The following is a 20,989-nucleotide window of genomic DNA, read 5'->3' as shown; positions in this document are numbered from 1 at the left end:
TCACAGATCCACAGCTAGAGGGGAATTATGCCTTAGAACTGACCAAGCCTAAACTGATTTTGATGGGATTTTGTACTTAACTTTTGTTACTGAAATGATTTAAGTTTTTGTGAAATGAATGTATTTTGTATTTGGAAAGATAATGCCATTTTGGGTTCCAGGGGGTGGAATGTGCCAGTTTGAGTGTATTGTGTCCCCCAAATGCCATTATCTTTATAGTCTTGTGTGGGGCAGAAGTTTTGGTGTTGGTTAGATTTGCTTGGAGTGTGCCCCACCCAGCTGTGGGAGATAATTTTGATGAGATGTTCCCATGGAGGCGTGGCCCCGCCCATTCGGGGTGGGCCTTGATCAGTGGAGCTATATAAATGAGCTGACTTGGGGGGAAGAAAGAGAGTGCAGCTGGGAGTGATGTTTTGAAGAGAAGCAAGCTTGCTAGAAAGGAACGTCCTGGGAGAAAGCCATTTTGAGGCCGGAGCTTTGGAGCAGATGCCAGCTGCCTTCCTAGCTAACAGAGGTTTTCTGGAGGCCACTGGCCATCCTCCGGTGAAGGTACCCGATTGCTGATGTGTTACTGGACGTTTTGTGGCCTTAAGACTGTGACTGTGTAGCTAAATAAACCACCATTTTATAAAAGCCTATCCATCTCTGGTGTTTTGCATTCTGCAGCATTAGCAAACTAGGACACTTCTTATATCACTCCACATGAAATCCACATCATGAAATAGTAAGGCATCCTTCTGCCTAGACAATTTAGTTGGAAAGCAGGAACTGAATCCTAAAATGAAACCCCCAAAAGCAACATATCCATCCAGATGTAATTTAGACTCTGCCAAGAAATTAAAAAAACAACTCAAGTCGAAATAAACTTTGAGATAAGAAATATTCCATTCCTTTCCATCCCATTATTTAAAAGATGAGGCAATTGAGACCTGGTAACTTGCTCGGGTCGCTTAGCTAATTGATGCCACCGGAATTAGGACTAGAACTCAGGCCATCAGACTCTTTTCACTGTAATCACCCTTGGAATTCTGTGGCCAAGTGTTGGTTTGGGGACACACACTAACTTTCTGCAGCCCCTTTTGAATTTTGAATCCCTGCCTTTCCCTCTTAAAGAAAAGAGAAGTCAGTCCTGGGCCTGTTCCATGCTGTGTTATGTGTCAAGGCCACAATCCCAAAATAAACAGCCACAGACAAATCCTGAGGCCAGAACTTTTAATGGCTGAAGAGAAAAGCAGACAGGGAAACGCATTGCCTAATGCTATATTAGCCGTCTAACACTTTATCTGTAGACTGACTGCTTATCTTTACATCTAAGTGTGGAAGATAAATGTCTCTGAGTGCAGAGTACAGCCTGTGCCCAGAAGCTCATAGGCCAGTTAATGTTGAAGATTATGTAAAAAGGCTTCTTGGGAGCGCAAAAAAAAAAAAAAAAACAAATCACAGAGTTGTTTGTTTCCATTGTCACACAGAGATATCAGCTAGGGAGAGAAGGAAGGAAAGACTAAAGCCCTGTCAGGTAGCACACAAGTACACACGTATGAGCCAAAACTGCTTGATCTTTTAAGGACCGCAGACCAAGCTGCTGTCAGTGTTTGTCCCTGGGGGAGCGTTCCCACCCGAGGCCTGTGCGTGCAGGGCTGGATTGGGTAACTCGTGTGAGATTTTCAGCTTGATGCTTATCCACTTCATGCTGGAGAGGGAGGTCCTCCGTCAGAGTTCTCTGTCTCAGTGAGGGCATCTCGCCCACCTGCTAGCACATCAGTCACTGTACTTCTCCCTCCTCTCCCATATCCTGTCCATTATCTGGTCCTGTCAGTTCTCCAACCTGAGAGTCACCAAAATCCGTCACTTCTCTCCATCTCCAATGCTACTCTCTAGTCCAAGCCACATTCTTCTTCATCCTTAACTTCTACAAGATCCTCCCAACTGGTCTCCCAGCATCCAGCCTTGATGCCTTCTTGCCAGCAGAATATCTATTAAAGGTGCAAACCTAAACTATTTAAAACTCACAGGGGCTTCTCATTGCTCTTATAAGGGATAAAATCCAAACTCCATAACCTGACTCCCAGAGGTCAGTCCTACCTACCTCTCTAGCCTCACCCTGCTGTGTCCTCCCCCCTTGTTCTGGGTGTCCTGGCTTCCCTGGCATCCTCAAGTGCCCCATTCTCTACTGCTTCAGGGCCTTTGGCATGCGACTCTCCTTGCCTGGAAGGCTCCTTCCACATCTGGCCCAGCTAATTCCTTTGGATCTTTTAGTTCCTCGGAGACATTTTCTCTGACTCCTCTGGCTAGTCTATTATATGGTCTCTTAGCATCAAACCTTTTCTTTGTAGCATGTATCACATTTATAATTAAATAGTTGGCATTTGCTTGTTTAATATCCGTCTCTTATAGTCGTACACTATACACCCACATCAAGAGCAGACCACTTAGCATGTAGTATTGCACAGACTTTGTTGACTGCAGGGGAAGACATCTCCCACCGTGCCACCACTAGTCCATGCACTCTGTGAGGTCAGGAGACTCAGTACAGGGCCTGGTATATCACAAGCACTAGATGAATTTTCCTCAATTGATTTTAAGTCATCAGGTTACTAATTTGCAAGTACAACTTCTAAAAGTTCTTTCCAGAGAGCTGCTTATGTCGTTGAAAGCTCATAGTGACTGTTTCTTAATTACCGGTTCAACCTGAATCTATCGGTTTTAGTTCTTAAATCTGTCTGCCTCCGTAGTTTACCTCTATATCTGTGCATGCACCGGTTAATATATACGGACTGGGGAGAACTTCAGGTGAGGATAACTAACAAGGGGAATAGGAAGGACTTCACAAAGTAACATGGCTGCTGCAAAGTTTTCTTCGCGTCTCCCCACATGGCTCTTTAGCACGTCTCCAGATTTTCCTTCTTGCAGCAGAAGCTGCTTCATTAAGAAGACAGATAAAAATGAAGCTCCAACATACTTATTTCCACTTAGTTGTATCTTCATTAACACTCTCTTCTCTCCTCCTCCTCATTTCTCCATTGGCTCCTTTGTTCTATCACCGCAGAATGAGTGGCATTTTTATTCTTTTCCAAAGTTTACCATCCATCTACCCTCTCAATCCCAGCTTTCTTGTCCCCCTTGAGGCTTGGCTGTCTTCATTGTGACTTCTCTGTCTTTTGTCTTCAGTTTTTCTCTCTCAACCGGCTCTTCTTCCTTTGCTACACACAAGCCCACGTCTCAAAAATCCTTCAAATCCTTGCTTTTATCATGACTCCTTTTCCCACTCACATTTCTTGTCCTAATTGTATGTTTTTTACAGTCAGATTTCTCAAAAAAGTTGTCCATACTCACCACTGCCACTTCTTTTACTCCTGTTCTCTCTTATTTGCACCATTGCAATATTGTTTCTGACTTCTTTACTTTGATAAAGCAAATATATAGAAAGTCCCTAGTGACTTCCAAATTGCTAAATTCAGTGAGCATGTGTGTGTAATATGCATTGTATACTATGCGTAAGGGATCATATTGGGCATACAATGAAGTAGGGACACCAACCCTCTCAGAGCCCAGAGACTGAGGAGCTAATGAACATTTACAATACAATAAAATAATTGCCTAGTGGAAGTACCCACAAAGTGCCATGAAATCATGGGGACAGTCAGAAGTTGATAAATACTTCACTCAGAAGTCAGCCTTCAGCTGAGAGTTTAGGATGAAAAGGAGATTGACAAGATTGAAAGCTCTAAGTGCTGTAAGAAAGTACAGTACATATAAAATGAGGGAAAGCAAGAGAACTTGCACTTAGTGGACAATAGAGGGATGGTCAGGGGATTCTTGAACAAGATGATATGTGATATTTGATCTGGATCCTGACACCTGGATCGGATGTGGACATTTTGGGAGTCAAATGTCTGAAAAGCTCTCAGGAGTCCATCTCTGAAGAACTGCGACGTGGAAGGCGTAGAGGGAATTTCATCTCCAAGTGGGAAGTCCCGATTGATTTTAAGGAATTAGGGGTGGGATGGCAATAGCACCTGCACAAACACTGAATGGTGTTTCCAGGGGATTATCAATTAGATTGTTTTCTACCTTTAATCACATGTATTAAGCGTTTTTACCGAATGGGAAGCACACCAGCAAAAGGTTATGGGGGAGCGCTAAGCGTTAGCTCTTCCCTTGCAAACTGCCTCCGTCTGCTCCCTGTGATTTAATCTGCCCCTAAATGAGGGAGGAACAATGTAGCTGAACAGGTCCTTTTCCCTCTCTAGTTTCCATGTATTTTACTCATAAAATGAACCATTTTGTATACCCTTTCCCAGCTCCGTTTCTTAACCTCTCCCTCTTCTCTTCCCTTTGGGTCTGTTAGCAGAGAGAAAGGGAACAATATTCCATTTGTGAGTGAAAAGAGGACACAGATAGAATGGTTTAGAAATGGAAACAATGCCCCAAATAAAGGGCTTGTTCTTGGCTTTCCCTCCCTGCACCCCACAGAGCTTTTTTGAGCTGCGTCAGGATACTTCTCTTCATCCATTGACCCAGGGAGCCAAGAATGGTTTCTGCTGAGTGGTTTTTAAGTTTCAGCAAATGTCACTCTCAATTAGAACATCACAGATTTGAAAGCATGATTACCCGGGATACAAATACAGAAAGCTAACATAAGACTAAAACTGAGAGGGAAAAAATAATTTGGATTCTGCTCTCTGGTCCCGGGATCAAGAGTATGAACGTTGGGGGAGGGTTGCTGTTTTTATTAGTCATATGGTGGCTACTCCAGCATCAGTAATGAAAACATTACTGAGTGTTGAGTGAGGCCTAATCCCTGTGGGGAATACAAAGAGGACAAGTCCTGCCTTGGGCTGGCAGCCGCAGATAAACAAGACAAAACAATAAACAGTGGAGGTGAACAAGGCCAGAGGAAAAAGAATTTAATAACCAAGGGCTCTTTTGCCAGAGAATGGCCCTCCGCACAGCCACCTGCCAACTTCTTTTCAGAAGGCCAGAGGAGGTTCTTTATGTCTGAAAAGCCTTGTCCAGATCATGCAGTTTACTGGCTTCTCAGGAGGCACTTTGTTGTGTGTCATGCAATGTGTTATTTGAATGAACTAGACTCCCTCAGTGCTTTATAAATTAATTTAATGTCTCTGATAATGTGGGACAATATCTTTTGCTCTCAAGTCTATTGTGAGGGCAGCATCTGAATCACCTGGCCTTGTCTGTGTTTAATTGAGGTGTATAATTAACACATATTAACGTGTATAGATCTTACATGCTCAATCTGATGAGTCGTAACGATTGTATAAACTCATGTGACCACCACCTGAAACAAGATATGGAACATTTCCATTATTCCAGGAAGTTTTCTTGTGCTCATTTTCAGTCTTTCCTCCTGCCCCCATTCCCAGCAAGACAGCCCCTGACTTCAATCATCGGAGATTAGTTTTTTTGTTTTGTTTTGTTTTTGAATTTCATTTAAATGGAATCAGCCGGCATGTAACCTTTCGTATCTGGCTTCTTTTGCTTGACATGATGTTTTTGAGATGTGGATGTATCAGTAGTTTGTTCTTTGGGGACTGGCATTCCGTTGTATGAATATATCACAATTTGTTTATCCATTCTCCTGTTGATGGACATTGGGTTGATTAATATTTGGCTTTTTGTGTGTGTGTGTAGTTATGTTTTCATTTCTCTTGGGTAAATACCTAAGAGTGAAATTGCTAGGTTGTGGGATAGATGCATGTTTAATGTCATAAGGAACTTCCAATAACTACTTCAAAACTGTTGTAACATTTTATATTAGCAGTAGCAATGCCTGAGAGTTCTGAGCACTCTACATCCCCTCCAATATTTATTGTGGTCAGTCTTTTATACTTTAGCTGTTTTGCTAGGTATGAAATGGTATTTTATTGCATTTTCCTGATGACTACTTATGTGTACTTCTTCATGTGCTTATTAGTCATTCATCTTTCTTCTTTTGGGAAGTGTCTGTTCAAATCTTTTGCCCATTTGAAATGTTGATTGTCTTTTTATTGGGTGATTTGTAGGAGCTCATTATATATTCTAGATATTTTTTTTAATCAGGTCTATGTACACAATCACTTTTCCTAGTTTGTGGCTTATCCATTTTCTTCATGGTGTCTTTTAATTAGCAAAGTTTTTAAATTTTGATACAGTCTGATTTATTTTTCTTCTTTTATATTTATTGCTTTCTATGGGCAGTCTAAGAAATCTTTACCTACCTCAAGGGTATAAAAGTATTTTGTTTTTTTCTAGACACTTTATGATTTGGGGTTTTATGTACAGGTCTGTGATCCATCTCAACCTAATTTTTGTGTATGGAATGGAATGAAATATGGATCAAAGTTCCACCCACCCACATAGATATTCAGCTGTTACAGCAATATTTATTAAAGACTTTCCTTTCCCCCATTGAATTGACTTAGCAAATTGATTTGAAAATCAATTGACCATATATCTGTGGGTCAGTTTCCGGACTCTTTCCTCTGTGTCATTGATCTATTTGCCCTGTGCCATCATGTGTGTGTTTGTTTTTAAATTCAGAATTTCAACCCCCTTGTGCTGCCCCCTACCTCAAGCCCAAGCATAAGGTCCTTAAGAGTATTTTATATTTGTTTGGGGCTTGATACTTTTCAGAGCCTTTAGCTTACTTACAATAGTATGTTGATAATATTAACAATTATAAAGGCCTATGATGTGCCAGTACACTCTGTAAATCCTCTATGTTATTTCATTTAATCTTTACAAACCCTTTCACATAGGTATTATCTTGATTTTATCTATGAAGAAGCTGAGGCATGGAGTAGTTAAATGACTTACCTAAGATCACAGAGCCAGTAAGTCCAAACCAGCTCTTGTTGTCTTCAGAGTTTTTGCCACTTCTCTCTACTGGGGTGCAAAGAGGTATAAGGTAATCTGCTTTTAGGTAAAATATGCCTCTAAAAGACAATTTAGAAAGTATTTTGTTTTAAGGTAAAATCTCAACTGTAAGATTTATTTACCCAGCTGGTACATGTGCTGTTATTTTCATCAGTATGTTGGAGAAGCCTTTGAATTTGCAGGCAAAAACTATTTGAAGTGAAATCTGTTTATTATTTAGCAAGGAATAAACAGAGCAGGGGAATTGATGAAAAGCGGGTACTGTCTGCATTTCATTTCTCTGATCTGGCTGATGATGGAGAGTGGAAATGGTATCTATCTATGGGTGTCCTTACTCAGCTTTCTTCAGGTACTCTTCCCACTACCCCTTGCTACCAGTCCATGGTTCAGTGTGTCCAATAAAATGAGTAAAACCTCTCAGCTCTTCCTTGTTTTCTTGGATTCATAAATGACTTAAGTGGGGATACTTTTTTTTTTTTTTTAATTAAAGCCATTGTAGGCTTACCAAAAAAATCATACAGAATATCCATATGCTGTCCTCACTCCCATCACACATACAGTTTTTGGAGGTGGGAATATAGATCATCTCTACTTGCAGTCACTGACCCTCACGTTTTAGTTTATTTAAAAAAAAAAAAAAAAAAAGCACCAAAGACATTTTCAAGAGAAGTCTTCACTAGTTCCTGAAAGTATAATAATCAAAATTGCCTTCTTGAGTTCTTTGTTCCGTTTCCTGGAGAAACAGCTTGGCCACCTTGGGGTTAATTGCTGTGAACAAATAGCAGCTCCAGTGGGATCTTTCACACCTCTTAATCAGTTCTAGCAGCCAAGTAGTGGAGGAGTCAAGTGCACAGGAGGGGAAAAACCAACCTGGTCAAACTAGTTTGACTTTTTAAAAGGACCTGAATCATATGTTTCTTTTCACTTTGAAAATATTTCTGGGCTGTCATTTAAATACAACCTCAGACTGAGGAAAGCCTTCTGAGCTACCAGATTTGAAAGAAAGAAAAAAAAAAAAGACCAGACTCTGGTTTAGAAGTTTTTCAATAGCTGTCACAATAGTTGCTTCATTCGTTTATTTATCATCTTAAGTTTGCAAGGCTGCTATGACAAACACTACACGATTTACACAACAAGAATTTATTGGCTCATGGTTTCAGAGGCCAAAATCCAAAATCAAGGCACTGGCAAGGCCATGCTTTCCCCCCAAAGTCTGTAGTGTTCTAGTGCTGTCTTGCTCCAATCCTTGGGGTTCCTTGGCTTGTATCTCTGCTTCCAGTCACATGGTGTGCTGTTTTGAATCTATTATGTCCCCCATAAAAGCCATGTTCTTTAATGCAATCTTGTGGGGGCAAACTTATTAGTTTTTTGGGACCTTTGATTAAGTTGTTTCTGAGGAGATGTGAACCACCCAACTGTAGGAGAGACCTTTTGATTAGATCATTTCTGTGGAGGTGTGACTCCACACATTCCAAGTGGGTCTTAATTAGATCACTGGAATCCTTTAATAGAGCTCATGGAAAGAAGGATCTCAGAGAAGCTGAGAAAGACATTTTGAAGAAAAGCTAAGGAATGTAATCCAGAGTTTACCCCTGGGAGAAGCTAAGAGCCAACACAGACCCAGACGCTAGAGTTGCAGATAGAAAGACATTTGGAGATGCTAAGCTAAGAGATGGAGTCCAGGATTTGTCCCGGTGGAGCTAAGAAAGGACTCCCAGACACTTAGAGAGAAACACCCCAGGAGAACCAAGCAGAGAGCTGAGAGAAGCTAAGAGAGGCAGAAGGCTAGAGACATTTTGGAGAAAGCCATTTTGAAATGCAGCCTTAGAGCAAAAGACCAGCAGATGCCAGCCACATGCCTTCCCAGCTGACAGAGGTGTTCCGGACGCCATTGGCCGTTCTTCAGTGAAGGTACCCAATTTTTGATGCCTTAGTTTGACACTTTTATGCCCTTAGAACTGTAAATTTGTAATCTAATAAATCCCCTTTATAAAAGCCAATCCATTTCTGGTATTTTATGTAATGACAGCTCTAGCAAACCAGAACATATGGTGATCTCTCTCTCTTCCGGTTTCCACTGACATCTGCCTTCTGGCTCTCCAGCTCATTGCATCCAAATTTCTTCTTAAAAAGGACTGCAGTAATACAGATTTTCAGTTGGGCCACACCTTAACTAATAATACATCATGAAAGAGTCCTTCTTACAAATGAGTTCACACCCACAGGAATGCAGATTAAGATTAAGAGCATGTCCTTGTTGATGTACATAATTCAATCTACCGCATTCATATATTCATCGTTCAACAGGTGTTTATTGAGCAGGCCTGTGCTAAATGATGCAAAATGACTATTTGTAATCTTTGTGTTCTTGTCCACATTATTCTTCTCCTGTTCCTAAAAAAACAATAGGCAGAAATAACATTATTGCCTTGATTGCAATTCAGATAGGGAATGAAGGAAGGACAGAGAGATCGGGATGTCTCAACCATAAAATATATCCAGAAAGCAGAATGTAATTATTCTTAAGATTCTATTTCAACATTCAGTTGCCTTGGAATAAGATTCAGAGAATTTGTTGGCATTATTTGTTTTATAACTCATCAGCATATTTTTAATTAAGTAGAAAGATACAGTATCTTTTGGGTGGACTTGAGTATATTACACTAATCTATATATTTTTTGTGATGTGGTGGGGTATTTTTAAAATTTTTTTATTGAGGTATATTCACATACACCATACAATCCATCCAAAGTATACAATCAATGGTTCACAGTATCATCATCACATATTTTTGTATTCATCACCATGATCATTTTTAGAACATCTGCATTACTCCAGTAAAAGAAATAAAAAGAATAAAGAAGACCCCAAACATCTCATACTCCTTACCCCTCCCTCTTATTGATCACTAGTATTGCACTTGACCCAATTTTAAGACTTACAACAGAGGTAGGTTAACTAAGACAGTGTAGTATTGTCAGAGATCGATATATACATCAGTGGAACAGAACGAAACATCCAGAAGTAGATCCATACAACCACGGGCAACTAGCTTTATGGTGGGTTTTTGAAGTTACTGCAAAAATGTTTGCAGTATATAAAGGTGAATATTTGAGGGTCCTGGATTTTAGTTTATTTATTAGCAATATTCCCAATTTCATAATCTGGTCAACTGTGTATATGAATGTAAGCCTTGTTGATTTACTTTGATATTCATAACTGACTTTGGGGGGTGGAGTGGAACAATATTACAATTTTCTGCTAAATTTCTATTAAGTCTCATCAAATAACAGTATGCCAAGTCTGTTGGTCAGCATTATCGGTTTGTGGAATTGGTCAGCATTACTGGTTTGTGGAAGTGGCTCTACCCTGTCCTATTTGCTCACAGTTATTTTCCAAAATACTTTTAGGTTTCTAGTTAAAGTACTGTTGCCGTGCCAGGACCATGAGTTATGGCAGATATCTGAGGCCAAGACCAGGGACTGCCAAGGCCAGGCTGGGACTGGAACAAAGGAAGAGCCAGACCCAGGAGCTGGCAGGACCTGGGAAAGCTTAGAAACCAGCAGTTAAGACGGAGCCTGGGGAACCGTCAAGAGTCAGGGGACCATGCAGAGGTCAGAGGTGGCCTTGGCACCATCAGGAAGTACTGGCTGCAAGGAACTCTTGAAATGGAGTCGATGTTTACCTCTGCCAGGAAGCCTTTCATATGCTTCTCACTGTGTCAGAGGAACCATGTTGGGAGAAGGCAAGCAAGTTAACCATGTTGGGAAGGGGCTGGTGAGGGTCGGGCCAGGGTCCCAGGGTGGCAGGCCTAGGATGCATGGCAGCATGAGGCTCCTTATGTCCTTACTCCTGCTTCTGTGCTCCTCCTAATCCAACACGCTGCTGCTTATGATCTGGAAAGCTTTCCTTGTACAATGGTGGCCCCACATCTTCTTCCAACTCTAAGTAGATTAGTTACAAGGCAGAAAGTTGAATGGCTTCGGGCTTTAATCTCCTGGTTATTCGCAGGCTGTTTGATGTGGGCCTTCCTTCAGACAGAGGCTTTGAAAAGGGCTTATTCTTTTCTGTGACAGATGACCGGGCCACAGCCGTGTTTTTCAGTTCCGATGGCCCTCACATCTGTTTGCTTCATGCATTCTGTTGACAAATATACTTGATTTTTAGAGAGCATTTCTTTCTTCTCTTTTTAATGCATTTCTGTTTCTTGTTCCTATTCCCTCCTAGCTCGTTTTTATTTCATTAGAATGTTACTGGGCTGATACTTAAGTATGTTTACTCAGCCTGTGGGAAGAAACAAGATTAAGAGCACAGGCAGAGCCTGACACTTAACACTTAATATCAGACTTCTTACTATATTCACTGCAACTAGACTGATATATCCTCCAGCTTCTCCATAAAACCTGCCCAGCCTAACTTGGTCAAATCCTATCTGAATTATTGAATTTCAAGAAAAGAAGTGCAAATTTAATGCTCTTTGAAGACCATCCAACTAGAGTAACAAAATGTTATTTAGGACAAGTTCTTAGGGGATCATTTTATTAAAGAGAGAACAAATTTCATAATTAGCCTATCAATGATACATGAAAGACCGGAAAAGTCATGCTTTTACATGTTCTACAAATTCTTTAAGTGGATTTATATCATTAGTTTCTTTAGCAAATGCTTTTCTCATTTCATACAAAAGTAAAATTCATTTCTGCTTCTATCCATTTTATAGACATAATTTTTATGTCCAAAACCATGGATTTAGCATTACCATATTATATATAATTTTATTATAACTGTGATTGTCACATTAGTTTCAATATGTCTCTCGTACCCCTCGTCAATCAAGGTTTTCTTTACTAACAGGCATAACAGGATCTTTTTGTGTACAGTCATGCTCTCTTGAATAATTAGTAGAATCTCTGTGAATCAAACCCAACTCTGGGACTTAAACTTTACTGAGCAGAAGCAGTAGAACTTTTTGATCATGAGTTCCTGTTTGAATTTGGCATTGCTGTTTTCAAGAGGTGAGGGCTTGCTGGTCCTGGGTTTGAGTCTTTCTGCCATGTGACATTTCCCTTAGATTTTTGAAAGCATCAGTCTTTGTTTGTTGGAGAACTTTGTTCAGTGTGGAACCGAAAAGAAATTCAGCCTGTGATACTGGGCTCAAATCTGAACAAGACATTTTAGAAGGAGAAGGACGACAAGTCAGATAAAGATGAGAGGAATCAAAGAATAGAAGTGACGTGTGGGTTTGGGGCAATATGCCAGCCTCAGTGTGTACTAGGGGAACACTGCAGGTACTAACCACAAAATCCTACTTCCCCAAAGCCTTCAATTAAGCCTCAAAGCACACTCAATTTCTTTCTTATCCAGAGACTATTATACCTTTCTGAGGAGGAAGCATATGGGAGCTGCTGGGGAAAGCCTTCCAGTCCAATTAAGAGGCAGATAGATCAGAGAATGCAGAACTCCTGAAGCTATCTGATCTTTTGCCTATGATTTATCTCAAGGGCAATTGACAGCCCCAACAAGCAATTACAATGTGGCAACTGGACCAACAGGGAGGGAAGGCTTCACCATTTACATGCAGTTAATTATTAAGGGCTGTCAGATGTCAGAATGGAGATTGGTAATATTGTGGTTAAACGCCCACCACATGTCTAATTTGAGCTGTGCCCACTACCTCCAGCACCAGTTCAAATTAAGTCTACATTAATGTCTGATGACTCACAGCTGCGCAGCACACAACTTGGTGTGCTCCTGTGGTGGCAGAGGATTTGCATATCAGTTAGTGCCAGATAATGATTATGAAAGATGTGCATTTCTCTTTGATGGACTAGGCACTAAGTTACTACTGTCTTTTTTTTTTTAACCACCTTTATGCTTAAGAAACTGTTGATCTGTAAATTAGCTTCTTGGTGCAATTAAAGTAGCTTCAGAAACGTGAAACAATACACACATGTCAGTGGATGCCAAATAGGCCCCAAAGGGATCCAAGTATGGTCAAATGAGAATGAAAAGGAAGCCTGTCCTTATAGTACTTCTTTAATAAACTTGATGAAAGTTTACGTTTGGGCTACTAACTATCATACTTAGGTTTTTTGTTTGTTGTTCGTTTGCTTTGGATGAGGATTTTGAATATCGTGCTCCAAGTGGGCCCTGGGAGCTGTGGCCTTGGTGCCCACCTGCCTCGCATTTGGCTAAGGGAGTTCTTGGGGAGTCTTCCCCATGCCAACAAGCTCACAGCAGGGCTCTGCCCCTCCAGACAGGCAGAGAGCAGGTGTCCCTTGGCTCGGAGGTGCACTCCGACGGTGTCCAGGGACCTCAGACACTTTGAGATTGATGGCCGATTTCCAGCAATCCAGAGTGCTGAATGGGGAACTCCTCATGCAGAAATATTTTGGGGTCCTGGGCATACATATGGTTTTGTGATATGTGGTAAGCAGGGGGGAATGGAAATTGGTGGTGGCAGTAGGGAGCCAGGTGGGCACATGGCACCCCTGTCCTTGGCCATTCTATGGGCTAGCTGGCTTTAGAAACGTCAAGCTCCAAGGGAAACTAGTGCTAGGCTCTATTTCTCAAGAAAAAATAAGCGCTTTGGAGAAAACCAAAACAGGAATCCTTTAATATGAAGCAAATAGTATAGACTCTGTACTTTAATCAGAAACCATATTGTCTTACCGTTTGTAAGCAAACTGACATAAGATAATTTCACAGAAACAAATCAAAGCTTAAAGCAATCATCTTCATCCTTGGTACCAGACATGTCTGTTTTTTTGTTTTCTTTTACTACAAAAATAGATATTTTCAATGATAGAAGAAAACAGATTTTAATTTTAAATTTTTAAAAATTTAAATGATAAGATTTAAGCATTTTCAGCACTGACCGAAGAAGTGTGTAGAAAACACAAGTAGATGTGAGCGTGTCGCAAGTTTGGGTTTAATGCTAAACAGAGAGCTGGAGCTGTGGAATGGAGATGTGGCTGGGGCCAAGAGACTATCTGACGGTTTCCACTGGAGTGCCTAAAAAAAGCCTGTGTGGGGAGGCGGCCTCCGAGCTGGAGCAGGAGGCCAAGTGCAGGCCACAGCCCGGTCACTCTGGTCAGTGTTCTCGTTCTCTCCTCCAAGTGGGTGATTAGGAGGCCCAAACATAATAATCTGTTATGGATGGAGATCGCCGTGCCTGCGGTTCCCAGAAGCTGCTGCTGACACTGTCTTGACAAGAGCCCCAGCCCAGGGGTCACTCGAGTTGGAGCTGTGGGCTCTGTGCCCTGAGAAAACATCAGAGCTGGGGAATATTGGGTAGAAAGTAGAGGGCAAGCCTGCTTTCTTTCGTTAGGTTTTGAGCTGGCCTAGTGCTTCTCTGTTCATCTTTAAAGCAGAGTTATCTTGTGCTGGTGCCCAGAGACATGCGGTTGTCTGTTGAAACTGAAATTCTCCGAAAATAATAAGACATATGACTGCATATTTTAATAATTCTGCCCTTCAGGGCAAGTCTGAAATCAGCAGCATGTGGTATGACTATAACCCATGTTTCACGGTACATCTGCTTGTCTTGTAAGAGCAAAGTCTTTTCTTTCTGGTCTCTTTCTCTGATTTCCTGTTTTCAGAAACAATGAATAGCCCCTGCACTTGTGCTTTGTTAGCAATGTCTCTACATTTCAAAACCATGAGTTTGGTATGTTTTTCTGTGTTCAGTAACATGAGTCTTAAGGGCCTGGCTTCCTTGGTGGTAGGTGCAATAGAAAGATTGGGATAGAAATTACAGGTGTGTTCTAATGTCTCCCCGTCTCATGAAATATGGTGCCTGGGAAAGGATAAATATTTTCCTCAAGATGATACAAGCTGATTACTTTTACTAAGTGAAAAGGAGGTTTGCAGGATACTGCCCAGCGTTCCAGTCAGGTCCACTCTGTCAGCTAGATATGGCCCCATGCCTGGGAGTGAACCAGTCCACTGAGGAGCTGAAGGGCAGACTGCTGTGTTGGATTCTTGGTTCCCAAGGGTGGAGGGGAGCTGTCAAATGTGGTCTGAGGCCTTGCCATTCCCTCCTTTATAGCTGCATGACCTTGACCAAGTTACTTACCTCCTTAGCTCAGTAACATTTGTAAAATAGGGAAAATAGCAATACCCTCACAGGTTTGCTCTGAGAAACCAATGGCGTTGCAAATATAAAGCACTAGCCCAGTGCCAGACACACGGCAAGCATTCAACACATGTACTCTTCTTTCCTCCCTCTTTTGCCAATGACATTACATTAGTGATATCTTAATGTCAGTACCTTTCATTATGTTGAAATACACCATTTTCTAAACAGTTTCACAGAGATTATTTGTAATAAGGTGCTTCTTATTTTTTAGCACTCACCACAAATGCCATTAATTTATTTTTGTATCAGTGTTTGTTTCATATCTGCTTTCTCCTTAGAATATACTAGTTCTTTGAAGACGGGGACCATGCTTACCTTGCTGATTTCAGTATCCCTCGTGCCTCCCATCACTTGACACAGAATACACACTTAGAAACATTTGTTGGATAAATAAATTAATCCTTACAAAAACCCAGACTCGTGTGGGATGGGAGAGTGGGGGACCCATTGGAAGCATGGGTGCTTGATGGGCAAAACAGTAGTCACCCACTATCCCAGTTTTCTGATTTCTGCTTTCGTCCAGTATACCTTGTTGCTTCTCAGTAGGACTGGTTCTCCAATGGCATGACCTTATCCGGTATTTAGATACCTGAGGCGGGGTCAGGTTGGATGGAAGAGGAGATAGCAAGGATGAATGGTGAAAAGTGCATTGAACTAGAAGCCTTATTTCTACTTGGAGAATTCTGGATCAATTTAGCCATATGACCTAAATAATAACCTCATCTAGATCATGCGAATTTTAGGCTTCAACCTCACGAATTCTGTTTTGCATCTAAGTTTGGTGCACATGCCACCTCCTTTATCTTTTCTGTGCAGTACAAATTTAGGTTAGGTCATGTTTCAGGTTTTTCGATACCTCATACTTCTCCATTCATAATATGTTATGTTACATTGTAATGGCTTTACTTATCTGTGTCCATCTCCAAACCTTAAACTTCCTAAGGGCCAGAGAAGTGTCTATTTTGTATGTCTGGGATCCAGCACAGTGCCTGGCATAAAACAGGTGCTCAAAAGATATTCCTTGACCGAAAGTAGAAAGTGAAAGCCTCATGTAAATCCTTCTCCCCCATTGATAATTACTTTTATTACTGGCAAGACTGGATTAAATCACAGACCTAAAGATAAGATAGCTATGTGTGTCACATAGACATTTACTATATAGATTTATGAAGATTCAAGAAAATACTTTAAAATAATTTAAGACTGTTGAATCCATTTGCTAAATAAGCCATTTACTAATTGTTCCAGTTTGCTAATGCTGCCCGTGTGCAAATACCAGAAATGGATTGGCTTTTATAGAGGGGGTTGTGCTGGTTTGAATGTATTATGTCCCCCAGAAAAAGCCATATTCTTAGATGCAATCTTGTGGGGCAGACATATTAGTGGAGATTAAGTTGGAATGTTTGGATTAGGTTGTTTGCATGGAAATGTGCCCCACCCAGCTGTAGGTGATAATTCTGATGAGATATTTCCATGGAGGCATGTCCCCACCCATGCAGAGTAGGTCTTGATCAGTGGAGCCATATAAATGAGCTGACGGGCACAGGGAACTCAGTGCAGCTGTGAGTGACATTTTGAAGAGGAGCTACAGCCAAGAGGGACACTTTGAAGAAAGCACAGGAACTGCAGATGAGGGACAGTTTGAAGACAGCCATTGAAAGCAGACTCTTGCTCTGGAGAAGCTAAGAGAGGACAAATACCCCAAGTGCAACTAAGAGTGACATTTTTGAAGAACTGCTGCCTAGAGAGGAACATCCTGGGAGAAAGCCATTTTGAAACCAGAACTTTGGAGCAGACGCCAGCCACGTGCCTTCCCAGCTAACAGAGGTATTCTGGACGCCACTGGCCATCTTCCAGTGAAGGTACCCGATTGCTGATGTGTTATCTTGGACACTTTATGGCCTTCAGACTGTAACTGTGTAACCAAATAAACCCCCTTTTATAAAAGCCAATCCATTTCTGGTGTTTTGCATTCTGGCAGCATTAGCAAACTAGAACAGGGGTTTATTTGGTTACAAATTTACAGTCTTATGGCCATGCAAATGTCCAAACAAAGGCATCAACAATAGGGTACCTTCACTGAAGAACACTGAGGGCCTCCGGAAAACCTCTGTTAGCTGGGAAGGCACATGGCTGGTGTCTGCTTGCTGGTAGATCGCATTTCAAAATGGTTGCATGCTGAATGGGTGGAGCCACACCTCCATGGAAATAATCCAATCAAAGGTATTATCCACAGTTGGGTGGGTCACAGCTCCATGGAAACAACCCAATCCAAAGGTTCCAACCTAATGGACACTAATGTGTCTGCCCCCACAAGACTGCATTAAAGAACATGGCTTTTTCTGGGGAACATAATATATCCAAACTCTCACACTAATCTACCACACTGTGGATTGGCTTGTTGAAAATTAGATGAATGAAGTTGGTTTGACCCTTCTTGAATCCCTATTGTTTCCACATTGATTATGTCAGAATTTCTGTGTCTCTATCACTTTGGTTCCCTTTATAAAAGTAAATGAGCCCCACTGTCTGGGATATCTAAGTTTTCTCTGGTTTCCACACAGGTAAGCAGCACAGCACACGTGCACTGGGTCTTAGATATTAGGAGCCATTCAATTAAATGAAGCATGAGAACTTTCAGGGTTTCTAAAATCCAAGCAACCAGGAACAATTTCCCACTGTTTTCAACTAAGACAAACAGAAAAAGAGGGAAAAAGGGGAAAAAAAAAAAAAACCCAAAAAAACAGCAAAATCTGGTTTCTGATAAATAACCTTTCCAGATAAAGTGCACATCAGTCTGACATAAGTAATTAGCTGTCAGGTGCTGGACCTTGCTGTCAGAGGCCAATTTTCAGATTAGTGTTAATTGCAGAGGGGCCTCCCGGCCCTGCTCCCACCCCCCTGGTGGCCTTGAGCAGCTTCCCTTCCCCAGCTCGCTGCCAGTTTCATGAAGTCTAGAGTAATGGAGCTGGCAGGGTGGAATCAATTACTGGCCAATGAAGATTTTCCCACAGGTCTCGGCTTGGGAAAGGAGGCCTATTCCTACTGCCCAGACAGCTGGCCTGGCTGTCCACGGGGAAAGGGGCCTGCAGAAGGCTCAAGAAGGGGGCAGTGCCCAGTGATAAACAGCCGCTGGCCCATACGTTATTGATGGGATTTGGCAGAGGGGTGCATTTGCTACCTCTGCTGGGCTCTGCTGGGTTGTCCCGACATCTTGCTGCCCAAATGAAAGCACAAAGTCCAAGTCCAATTTGTTTATAAGTCTCAACCAGGGAGGAAAAAGAGAAGAAAATGAAGATGGCATGGCATTATTACAGCCTACCAGCAACATTTGTAAATAAGTTATTTGTGCAATTTTTCAATTTCTTAGATTTTTAATTATTAGGGTTGTACTTCGTATCATTTTGGTTTAGTTGGGGTCCCCACATATAATTCATAGTGTGATCTGTGCTGATACTGCCTGGATTTTCCTGTCACTTCAAAGTTTCAAGATAGTTTAGACCTTAGCCAACATAAGATTCATTCAGGGTTTGCATTTTTTAAATCTCCCCCTCCCAGAGGTTTTCTTCTAAGCAATAATAATAAAGTCTATAGGAAGATGTTTTGCTATAAATTACTTGCTATGATTTATGCCTTCAGCTGAAATTCTGAGCGAGAATAATCATTCAAATGCTGGCAAACTGTGTCTTATCTTTTTTCTTCTGCATTTGGTTTTTTCATTTTGCAGGTTAATCGAAACAAATTATTTAATATTGTTTCAGCCATATCACTGACCATTCAAAAGCAAAGAATTCATATTAAACAACCACTTAAATCCATTTACCAATGATACAATGTGTTAGAGAAATTTTGATTTTTAAATGATGTATTAACTATATAACATTCCCTAAAAGGGCATTAAAATAAGACAACAAAAGTACACTGAAAGAATGATGTAAAAAACTAGTGCCACACTGTTAAAAACTAAAATCTTTTTTATTTGAAAATATTTTCTTAAGAACCTCTTATTTTATTTTGATCTCTGTTATTGTTTGTTTCTTCTATAGGAAACTAACATTCAGGCTAAATTCTTTCTCTCTGTTTTGTACATAAAATTCATGTGGATCTTAGAGGGAGCCTTAGCTGTATAATTGATTACTTACTCAGGTCAAAGTTAAATAATAGTGGACAAAAGGCATAGGTCAGGAATGTTCAAAAGAAATGAGAAGTCATGTTAAAACTGATCCATATACTTTGGGTGACAAGTTTCAGATATTAAGCCTGAAAGGTCTCTTGGAAACATAACAATCTGGATGAGAAATACAGGTTTGAGATCCACCTGTGCAATACCTTCTGTAACCAAAGGAAAGTGACCAATGGAAGGCACCCCTCCTCCCCACCCCCTACCCCCACCCCCAGTCTTTGCTCTGGGGGAAGGCCAGCGGTAGGGGATAGAAAGGTAGGTCTCAGGAATCTTCCAACTTATTCTGTGCATGGGGTGGGGGTGGGGAAAACAGGTGACTTCTTTCAAACCACACCTGTGACAATGATAAGTCATTCTAAATCCCACAATGAAGGGTTTGTGACCAAAGTCCTGTTTGTGTAATATCCTGGTTAACCTCCATGGAACCTTGACTCTCCCATAAATGAAATTTAAAGTGATGGCAGCATTTTCTTTTTAAGAGTCTCTACCAAGTTATTCTGCCTTATTTCTAGCATGGAGCAGTCTTGTATTAACTGGAATGTGTTAATTCTGTTATGTGATTCACTAATCCAATTTCTTCTTTTGGAACATTCACCAAGTTTGTTTCACGATTTCATTTGCAGGATGACGTTATTTTCCCCATTTTGAAAAATGGAGATGTACAGCTGGGTTAGTGACTGCTTGTCTAGCTGTCCTAGTGACCCAACAAACCTATAAGAGCATTTATCACATTCTGAGTTGGTTTTCTTCTATGTGTCTGGTCTGTAAGGTCACTAAGAGCAGGGGTTTTTACTAGAGAAGTTGTAGGTTTACAGGAAAATCATGCATAAAACACAGATATGTTTTATTTTTGTCTTCAACATCCAGCACACGGAAGGCTATCAGTAAATGCTTGCCGAATGAACAAAAGCGAGGGAGGGAAGAATGCAGAGAAGACAGAATAACATCAGAAGGCAGAAATGACCTGCTCAAGAATCATGGCACATTTCTATAATGTGTAGACTGAATCATCCTCAAAATCAAATTTATTAATGGTCTTTGTACTCATTGTATTGCCTTTAAATGTGGAACTTAAACCTAACTCAGAGAGCTCCATCACAAAAGTTGTGAATTTTAAAAAATACATAAAGTTGATCCATCAATTGTATAAGTAATTATGATTCGTGTCTATTGCTCCATAACCCTGGGAGAAAGACACGTCACATTTATTTTTCTAAATAAAATTACATCAAATTCAGTCCTTAGCAATCTAATTGGAGGTACATCTGGTTTCAATGATTTTTCAGGGTTCTAAATCCCTTCGCTTGGGATCACAAAAGATTCCTGGGGCTTGTGCAACTCAGGGAAATAGAGAGGGGCCTCTGTTCTTCATTTTAACATGGTTGCTGAAGAGAAGCTCATTACCGAAACTCCTTCATCCTCTCAGATGAAGATGACTCCCCTGGTGTGGGCCAAGCTCCCATTCTCAGATATTCCACAGCCCTCAAAACCGACGGAGCTTAGTGTCGGGTTCTCAGACCCTAATCCTCTCCCCAGATGCTCATCCTCTGCCGCCTCCTTGGCGTGCTGTGAGGTGGGCCCAGGGTCCATAAAGCCATTGATTGGACAACTTCTCTAGCCGTCTAGTGATGGGTGATACTTGGCACATCTCTATCCCCTCCCTTTTTGGGTTCAAGGGCTGTTCTTCTAATAAGGAGAATTGATAGATTACCTTTGGTTCTTTTTGATGAGTCTGCAACAACAACAAAAAATAAGATGCTTAATTCACAATAAATTAACAAAAAAATCC

The 20,989-nt window shown here is 41.1% G+C and overlaps 1 protein-coding gene across 1 annotated transcript in view; it reads left to right on the top strand.

The window, feature by feature from the left end:
• Positions 1–20,327, top strand: part of MRPS28 (mitochondrial ribosomal protein S28) — a 235,614-nt gene extending 215,287 nt beyond the window's left edge. The window contains exon 4 of the transcript XR_005211730.1: positions 20,068–20,327. The gene's annotated coding sequence lies outside the window, so the exon portion shown is untranslated. The remainder of the gene's footprint in view (positions 1–20,067) is intronic.
• The last annotated feature ends 662 nt before the right edge of the window (positions 20,328–20,989 follow it).

This window comes from Choloepus didactylus, chromosome 14, assembly GCF_015220235.1.
Source record: "Choloepus didactylus isolate mChoDid1 chromosome 14, mChoDid1.pri, whole genome shotgun sequence".
NCBI lineage: Eukaryota > Metazoa > Chordata > Mammalia > Pilosa > Megalonychidae > Choloepus > Choloepus didactylus.
The sequence above is the reverse complement of the archived record's forward strand: the minus strand, read 5'-3'. Positions and strand labels throughout refer to the sequence as shown.